Raw genomic sequence first — 9,853 nt, 5'->3', positions numbered from 1 at the left:
TCTGCCCTGTGTCCAGTTGCCCAAGGGCAAAGACAGACTCCAGGGAGCTACAGCAGTCAACAGATCAGTCTTCCTGTTCCAGGAACTCATGCTTGGGTCCTATATTGTAGGACACGGTTGAAGAGCCTAGATTAGTCCGACTACACTGGAAAAGCCATCCTTTCACACTAGAAATCTTCTTCTGTGCAGTGGCAGCACCAAAAAATTTAAAAAATGGAGCCGGGCGGGGAGGGGGGGAGAAGTGTCAAAGTGCATTTATGGGTGAGCAAGCTGTGTCCCACAGAGATTTCTGAAACAGAAATGGAGGGGGGGAGGGCTTGCCTTCCTGCCCCACTCTGGAGCTGCTCCTGCCCCAGACCTTGCGTCTACAGTATCCCAGTCCATCTTGCTTCTGTGTCAGTTCAGGGGCAGAACTGCAGCAGGTGCAGGAGTTCTATTTATAGGCCTATCAAGTGTCAGCTCGAACTGTTTGCACTTTCTATAGATTATACATCAAGTGCAAGTAGAAAACACTGCAGAGCTGGGGGAGAAATTAGCACAGGTTAGAGCAGCCATATCTGCTTAATTGAATACATCTGGGAAAGGACATTCTCTGGCTCTCCGCCAGGAGCTTCTCACAAGCTCTCAGAAAGCCAAGCTGATTGCTTCACAAACAACATTGTGTGCGGAAGTCTGAGGTGGGTTGGTTTGGTTTTTTTTTAAGGCTGTCTTTATGGGCAGAGAGGAAGCATTTACAGGTGCTCTAAACTGTGTTTTCTTACAGAAGGAAAGTTGCTTAAGCCAAGGGCTCTCAAACTCAGGTCCCCAGAGGTTCTTGGATTACAACTCCCATCATTCCATCAGCCTTCATCCATTGTGGCTGAAGATGATGGATGTTGTAGTCCAACAACATCTGGGGACCCAAGTTTGAGAACGCCCAGCTTAATAAAAACCTTAAAGACAAAGGTATATAAATATGTTAAATAAATAGATAGATAGATTTCTATAACAGCAGGGCATTCTCTTGTTACAAATGGCTTACAAGGCTCAGAAAAAACAAACACCCGAGCACTGCTTGCATCCTTTCCTTCACTGCCATTAGTACAGCAGCTGTGGGCTTAATCTTGCCATTAGTACAGCAGCATTTCTGGGGCTGAATCTTGGCCAGTTATTTTTTAGGGACAGAAAGAATGAACCGAAGAGTGTGAGCTTCTCATTGTCATTAGCTCTTCCCACGTATTTTGGTTTTGTTTCATAACCACCCAACATTCCAAGCATATAATAAGGAAGAAAAGCTGTTGACCTGATGGAATTGCCTAATAATTAATGAGAGAGGAGCTGCAGCTCTGTTTGGCATGCAGAAGGTCCCGGGCTCGAACTGCATCCTGCCCATGGGGCACAGGCCCCCAGCAGTGTCCCCTGTAACAGGGATTTCCAAATGTTGTTGACTACAGCTCCCAGAATCCCCAGCTTCAATGGCCTTTGGCCAAGAATTCTGGGAATTGTGGTCAACAACATCTGGGAATCCCTGTTACAAGGAATACTGGCCCCCAGTGAATTACTCAGAGTCCATTAGCCACCTCCTTCCTTTGTGACCTCCTCCAGAGCAGGGATTCTCAATGTTGGGTCCCCCAGATGTTCTTGGACTTCAACTCCCATAATCCCCAACCAAAGGCCAGTGGGGCTGGGGGATTATGGGAGTTGAAGTCCAACAACATCTGGGGACCCAACGTTGAGAATCCCTGCCCCAGAGGGTCTTTAAGACTTTTCAAGACGTAAAGATGTCCATCCAAATCAATGAAAAGCAGTGACTTTTAAGAGCTCTTGCCCAATCACCTCCTTCCTCTGTGAGCTAGGAGCTCTGTGCAGTCTGTCCCTGCTTCTTCCACCTTCATAAAGTAAAGTTGTGCCGTTAAGACAGTGTCATAGGTGCTGCATTATAATATTACAGACTTTAAAAGAAGTAATTATTCAAAGGGGGTATGATTCAGTTTAGCTATTAAAGGTGGGGGCCCCGGGGGTCTGGGGTCTGGATCTTTTAAGTACCTAACAAATTCCTTGGTTCTGGACATCTCTCGTGAGGGCTGGGCAAGACTGTTTTTGATTGACTTGGATGGACCAATGGTCTGTTCTAGAAGTCAGGTTCATATGTAGTATCTCTTCCACTCAATACAGACAAGCCCAATGCTAATGCCCTGGATTGTGCTCCCTGCTGAAATAAGAGCCTCCTCATTTCTGACAACTTTTAAAAAGTCCCTAAAGACTTGTTTTATTTCACCCAAGCATTTTAATGACTGTGGTTTTAAATTTTTTTAAGGTTTTCATTTTTAATTTGTTATAAACTGCCCAGAGACAGAAGTTTGGGGCAGTCTACAAATTTGAGAAATAACTACATACACATGGTGGGAAGCATTTGTAAATTCTTGCAGTAGTTGTGCCTCTGAATTTACTTGGCCACTGCATGCCTTCTGTAAAATCTCATGCTGTTTCTCCTTGCCAGCCTTCCATCCTGAATGGCCATTTTGCAATGAAGAAAAGAAGCACAACTTATTATATAGGGCCACAGGGAGTGGCAAAATCCCAGAGAAGCAGCACAGAAGTTTATGGTGAGTGAGCCTCCAAATTCTCAGTGGTGATGCCCACTTATCAACCATAGGAACCTAGGAAGCTGCCATATACTGAGTCAGACCATTGGTCTATCTAGCTCAGTATTGTCTTCACAGACTGGCAGCGGCTTCTCCAAGGTTGCAGGCAGGAATCTCTCTCAGCCCTATCTTGGAGAAGCCAGGGAGGGAACTTGGAACCTTCTGCACTTCCCAGAGTGGCTCCATCCCGACGGGAATATCTTACAGTGTTCACACTTCTAGTCTCCCATTCATATGCAACCAGGGTAGACCATGCTTAGCTAAGGAGAAGCTGAAGACACAACTGAGAAGCTGAGAAGTTGAGCAAGCCCTTCTAAACATCTAGCCTTTTCCCCTTCAAACAAACTAACAGGAAGAGGGGAGTTCTGCAGGGGCTGTTTCTCTTTAAGGGGTAGGTCTTAGTCTCTCTATCTCTGTGTGTGTTACTTGTTAGGGTTACTTGTTAGGGTTAAGATATCACAGGGCTAGGAGTTATTAGGGTTACCTAAAGGCACTGTTTACTTAGTAGTGGGGGTGGAGTCAGCTAGGGCTGGGAGGGGCCCCACATTCCTTTCCTTTGACTCACATCCTGTGTGACATTTGGAAGGCTACTCTACATATGAGGCGAAAGCCCAAGAGCATAGCGAACAGGGATAGCAAACAGGACGTAGGAGTTTTGCAGGAGTTTAGCGTGAAGTGTGCGGGGGAGCCTGGAACAAGCCCCTGCGATCACAAGGAGCACAAGGAGCCTGGTGGAGAAGAGAACATAAGTACATATCCCTCCCTCGTATCCCTCATATTCTTGGGAAAGGCTGTTTGGACAGTTAAATAGCTGACCATTACAGCTGAGACCTATCCTAGTAAACTATCTAATAAACAGAAAATAAGCTCCCTAAATACTGTAAAGAGCCAACTAAAACAGTATGAAGATAGAAGGTCAGCAGGGAAAGGGGCACTTCCCAGAGTATTGCACAGAGTGCCACATGTATGACTATTTGCCCCATGGGCAGAAGTCATGGGTGTGTGCTCGGTGCAAGGAGCTCCTGGCTCTCAGGGAACAAATCCGTTCCCTTGGGACCAAGGTGGCGGATCTGGAGAAGCTGAGAGACAGAGAGGAATGAGGACGAGACTTTCAGGGATGTGATAGAGGCATCCCACTCCAAGGGCTGGTAGCTCCTCTGCTGTCAGGGAGAATGAAGGTCTTGGGCAAGGACGACATCGGTCTGAGGAAGAGGGAAATGCTCCTTTAGAAGGGACCCCTTCCGTGGATGATAAGCCCATATCCTCTCTCACAGGGGATACTCCTCTGGGGGGTGGGAGCCTCCTTGTAGTGGGTGATTCGATCATTAGAGGGATAGAGAGATGGTTTTGTGACCCGCGTGTTGACCGCACAGTGACTTGCCTGCCTGGTGCGAAGGTTGAGGACATTACGCAGCGTCTAGACAGGCTCCTAGGCAGTGCTGGGGAGGAGACAGCTGTCGTGGTGCAGGTCGGCACCAACGATGTGGGGAAATGCAGTCGGGAGGTCCTGGAAGCCAAATTTAGGCTGATAGGTAGCATTTTGAAGTCCAGGACCCCCAAGGTAGCATTCTCAGAAATGCTACCTGTTCCACGCGCAAGTACAGTGAGACAGGCAGAGCTGAGGGGTTTCAATGCGTGGATGAGACGTTGGTGCCGGGAGGAGGGGTTTAGATTTGTTAGGCACTGGGACACATTTTGGGGCAAGCAAGGCCTGTACAAAAGGGACGGGCTGCACTTGAACCAAGATGGAACCAGACTGCTGGCGCTTAAAATCATAAAGGTTGCAGAATAGCTTTTAAAATGACACCTGGGGAACAGCCGATGGGAGCTCGGCAGTATCCTGTTTGGCAAAAGCCATCCTTTAAAGTGTGAGGCTGCAAAGAATTCAAATAAAATAGAAGAGGACGGAGCAGAACCGCATAAAGAGCAGACGGGAGCCTGTGCCAGCAGGTCAAAGAGTCAAAAGAATAGCATACATCAGGGGAGAGATTCAATGTATAGGTGCTTGTATGCCAATGCCAGAAGCCTCCGAGCCAAGATGGGTGAGCTGGAGTGCTTGGTTGCTAACGCAGAAATAGACATAGTGGGCATAACAGAAACATGGTGGAACAGTGAGAACCGGTGGGACACTGTTATCCCTGGGTATAAACTCTATAGAAAGGACAGGGAGGGGCGCCTTGGAGGAGGGGTAGCACTGTATGTTAAAGAAGGGATAGAATCTAACAAGCTAGAAAACCTAAGTGGACTGGAGTCCTCCACAGAAACCCTGTGGGTGACTATACAAGGCCGGAAAGGAATCGTGCTACTGGGGATGTGCTATCGCCCTCCGGATCAAAATGCCGACAGTGACTGGGAGATGCAGGAGGAAATCAGGGAGGCGTCAAGGAGAGGCAGGGCTGTAATTATGGGTGATTTCAACTACCCACACATAGACTGGGTAAATTCACAGTCAGGTAATGACAAAGAGTTCAGATTTCTAGATACGCTAAATGACTGTGCCCTAGAACAGTTGGTCATGGAACCGACCAGAGAGAAGGCGACCTTGGATCTAATTCTGAGTGACACCCAGGCCCTGGTGCGTGATGTCAGTGTCATTGACCCTTTAGGGAACAGTAACCACAGTGCCATCAAATTCAGCATACATGCGGGGAGAGAATCACCAAGGATGTCAAACACAGACATTTTGAATTTCAGAAGAGGAAACTTCTCCAAAATGAGGAGTATGGTGAAAAGAAAGCTGAGGGGGGAAATCAGGAGAGTCACTTCGCTCCAGAATGCATGGAGTTTACTCAAAACCACAATACTAGAAGCCCAGTTAGCTTGTATACCCAAAAGGAGGAAAGGTACCACTAAGTCCAGGAGGATGCCAGCGTGGCTAACAGGTACCGTCAAAGAAGCCATAAAAGGGAAGAAGACTTCCTTCTGAAATTGGAAGGCCTGTCCAAATGAAGAGAACAGAAAGGAACACAAACTCTGGCAAAAGAAATGCAAGGTGACAATAAGGGAGGCAAAAAGAGAGTTTGAGGAACATTTAGCCAAAAGTATCAAGGGGAATAACAAAAACTTCTTTAAGTACATCAGAAGCAGGAAACCTGCCAGGGAGGCGGTTGGGCCATTAGACAATGAGGGAGTGAAAAGGATTATTAAGGAGGATATGGAGGTTGCAGAGAAACTGAATGAGTTCTTTGCGTTTGTCTTCACAGCAGAGGATACTGAGCATATGCCTGTTCCTGAACCAGGCTTTTTAGGGATGGAGGCTAGAGAGCTGAGTCAGATAGAAGTGACAAGGGATGATGTTCTAAACCAGGGATTCTCAACGCTGGGTCCCCAGATGTTATTGGACTTCAACTCCCATAATCCCCAGGCCCAGGGGCCTTTGGCTGGGGATTATGGGAGTTGAAGTCCAATAACATCTGGGGATCCAACGTTGAGAATCCCTGTTCTAAACTGTCTGGAAAAACTGAAAGCTAACAAATCACCAGGGCCGGATGGCATCCATCCAAGAGTCCTCAAAGAACTCAAATGTGAAATTGCCGACCTCCTTGCTAAAATATTTAACGTATCCCTGAAATCGGGCTCTTTACCAGAGGACTGGAGAGTAGCAAATGTAACACTGATTTTCAAAAAGGGATCCAGGGGCGATCCGGGAAATTACAGGCCGGTTAGCCTAACGTCCGTTCCGGGCAAATTGATGGAAAGCATCCTCAAGGATAAAATTGTAAAGCACCTAGAAGAACAGGCTCTGCTGGGAGTGAGCCAGCATGGCTTCCGCAAAGGTAAATCTTGCCTCACCAACCTTTTGGACTTCTTTGAGAATGTCAACAAGTGTGTGGATCAAGGTGATCCAGTTGACATTGTCTACCTGGACTTCCAAAAAGCTTTTGACCAAGTTCCTCATCAAAGACTCCTGAGGAAACTTAGCGGTCATGGGATAAGGGGACAAGTACATGTGTGGATTGCTAACTGGTTGAAAGACAGGAAACAGAGGGTAGGGATAAATGGAGAGTTTTCACAATGGAGGGAAGTAAGAAGTGGGGTCCCCCAGGGATTTCTATTGGGACCGGTGCTTTTTAATTTATTCATAAATGATCTAGAAGCAGGGGTAAGCAGCGATGTGGCCAAATTTGCAGATGATACCAAACTCTTCCGGGTAGTGAAATCCGAAACGGATTGTGAGCAGCTCCAAAAGGATCTCTCCAAACTGGGGGAGTGGGCGACAAAATGGCAAATGCGGTTCAATGTTAGCAAGTGTAAAGTGATGCACATTGGGACAAAAAACCCCAACTTCAAGTATACGCTGATGGGATCCGAGCTGTCGGTGACGGACCAGGAGAGGGATCTTGGGGTTGTGGTTGACAGCTCGTTGAAAGTTTCGACTCAATGTGCAGCAGCTGTGAAAAAGGCAAATTCCATGCTAGGGATCATTAGAAAGGGGATTGAAAATAAAATGGCTAACATTATAATGCCCTTATACAAAACTATGGTGCGACCACACTTGGAGTACTGCGTACAATTCTGGTCACCACATCTTAAAAAGGACATTGTTGAACAGGAGAAGGTACAGAAGAGGGCAACCAATATGATCAGGGGCCTAGAGCACCTTTCTTATGAGGCAAGACTACAACACCTGGGGCTTTTTAGTTTAGAAAAAAGACGTCTGCGGGGACACATGATAGAGGTCTATAAAATCATGCATGGTGTGGAGAAAGTGGGGAGAGAGAGATTCTTTTCCCTCTCACACAACACTAGAACCAGGGGTCACTCCATGAAATTGATTGCCAGGAGGTCTAGGACCAACAAACGGAAGTACTTTTTCACACAACGCGTGATCCACTTGTGGAACTCTCTGCCACAGGATGTGGTGACAGCCAACAACTTGGATGGCTTTAAGAGGGGTTTGGATGACTTCATGGAGGAGAGGGTTTATCAATGGCTACTAGTCAGAGGGCTGTGGGCCACCTCCAGCCTCAAGGGCAGGGTGCCTCTGAGTACCAGTTGCAGGGGAGTAATGGCAGGAGAGAGGGCATGCACATACCTCTTGCCTGGGGGCTTCCCAGAGACATCTGGTGGGCCACTGTGTGAAACAGGATGCTGGACTAGATGGGCCGTGGGCCTGATCCAGCAGGGCTGTTCTTATGTTCTTATGTAAGGAGACAAGTCATGCTTGTTACCACAAGACCAGCTCTCCTCTATGGAGAGACTTTTTCTTCTGTTCCCTTTGCTCAGCCTAATTCTGATGAAAATGAACTCCTTGAACAGAGAGGCTTTTGCTTGTTATTCAAAAACCACTCTTTCTCATTCAATAATTACTCAAACATGAACACTTGAAAACTCAGTGCAGTTAAGTTTGGGATATGATGGGGATGGAGGTCCTAAGAAATGAAGCAGTAGACAAGCATCTTGTAATTGCAGATTATATAGCCATTAAGCCACGCTGGGGCGGTGAGGATGGAAAGTGATAGTAGCAATCAGCTCTGGTTATCCCTCTTATCACCACTCAGGGCATTGACCTGCTGTACAAATTGTGGGTAAGGAGAACTCAGGCAGTGCAACCTTAAATGCAATATTGACACAAAAGGCCTTTTTGCTGGAAAACAACCTCCAGGATCTGCTGATATCCTGGTTCATGGAACTCTGTGCTTCCAAGCAGGTGTGTCCTTGGGGAGATTAAACAAACGGTCATGGAGTTGGATTCTTCCCGCTGCTTGCTGGTTGGAAATAAGTCAAGATTCCTGGCTGCTTTGCTAAGCAAATGTCTTTATTCTTGGCCTTTAGGTTGCCAAATTATCAGAAAAGCCTTTCTTAGACTGCTCCTATGTTTCTAATTGCAGTCTGAGCTGCAAGAAATCAGTATGATACATAAATAATGCTGAACAGATTTCTGTACTAGGGATGTGCCTGAATTGTGGTTCGAGCACTGTTTGGGAGTGGGGAGCAGGTTTAAGAAAGAGGAGAGCAGGCTTCCTGCTGGGGTGGCACTCACCCCAAGTACCCCCACTCAGCGCCAGCAGGCACATGGCGTCCATGCATGCATGGATGCCATGCACTTTCCTAAAGCTCCCGTCCCGCTTGCAAACGGTGCTCGGACCAGAGTTTGAACCACAGTTTGGGCATATCCATGTCCTATGCTACTCTGCTTTTAAAGCTATCAGGGCAGTGTAAAAAAGTGAGCATGAAAATAAACAGAAAATGAGACCAGTCAGTCATGACCAAGCAACAGTGCAATCAATGAGACAAGTTAGTTATGACTAACGAACGAGCTTGTGGCCGGCCTTCAAGAGAGCCCTAAAAACTTCCTGGAGCTATTCTGACGATCAGTGGAAAGCGGGCTAAGGGTGCTGATCGTGAGACCCGCCTCACTTGTTTGGCCAGGCCTTCCAAGGTTTTAAAATTGTTCTTAAGGATTTTTAATTGGTTTTAGATGGCTCTGAACTGTTTTAAATTTGGTTTTATATTGTTCTAAGCAGTTTGTTTTATTTGGTGTTTGTTTTTGTTTTTTACTTATTGCGCACTGCCCAGAGGCAGTATACAAATGTAATAAAGAAATAAATAACGTAGTTTCTGTTAATTTCAGTGGGACTTAGTCATGACTTCACCTGAATATTGTCCCATCAATGCAAACAGTAATCTATATGCAATACATATGTGGGAGGTGGAAGCCACGTGCCCTTTTAAGAGGAAATCTGAGATGGGGTTAGACAAATGGTTGGGTGGAAATTGGAATAAAAGGTTTTCTTTACAGTGTATAGTCTGAGATTTTACATTTGGCAGCTTTTCCCCTTTCCCCATACTTTGAAAACAATGATACTACCCACTTTGTCTGCTAGGCCTTCCTTGATTATTTTTTTATTTATTTTTACATTTATATCCCGCTCTTCCTCGGTTCCTCCTGGGAGCCCAGAGCAGTGTACTACATACTTAAGTTTCTCCCCACAACAACCCTGTGAAGTAGGTTAGGCTGAGAGAGAAGTGACTGGCCCAGAGTCACCCAGCTAGTATCATGGCTGAATGGGGATTTGAACTCAGGTCTCCCCGGTCCTAGTCCAGCACTCTAACCACTATACCACACTTACACTCTTCTTTTGCGTATTTACAGACAGTGGCCCAGAGGCTGCTAGAGTTACTTAAGGATCCTGCATGGCAGGCCTCCTGCTGCTGACTGCTCCTCACAATCATCTTCAGTCCCTTGCCGGTCTGATGGTTTGGCCATGGAACAGAGGGCCTTCTCT

Source organism: Hemicordylus capensis, chromosome 2 (genome assembly GCF_027244095.1).
Source record: "Hemicordylus capensis ecotype Gifberg chromosome 2, rHemCap1.1.pri, whole genome shotgun sequence".
NCBI classification, from domain to species: Eukaryota; Metazoa; Chordata; class Lepidosauria; order Squamata; family Cordylidae; genus Hemicordylus; species Hemicordylus capensis.
The sequence above is the reverse complement of the archived record's forward strand: the minus strand, read 5'-3'. Positions refer to the sequence as shown.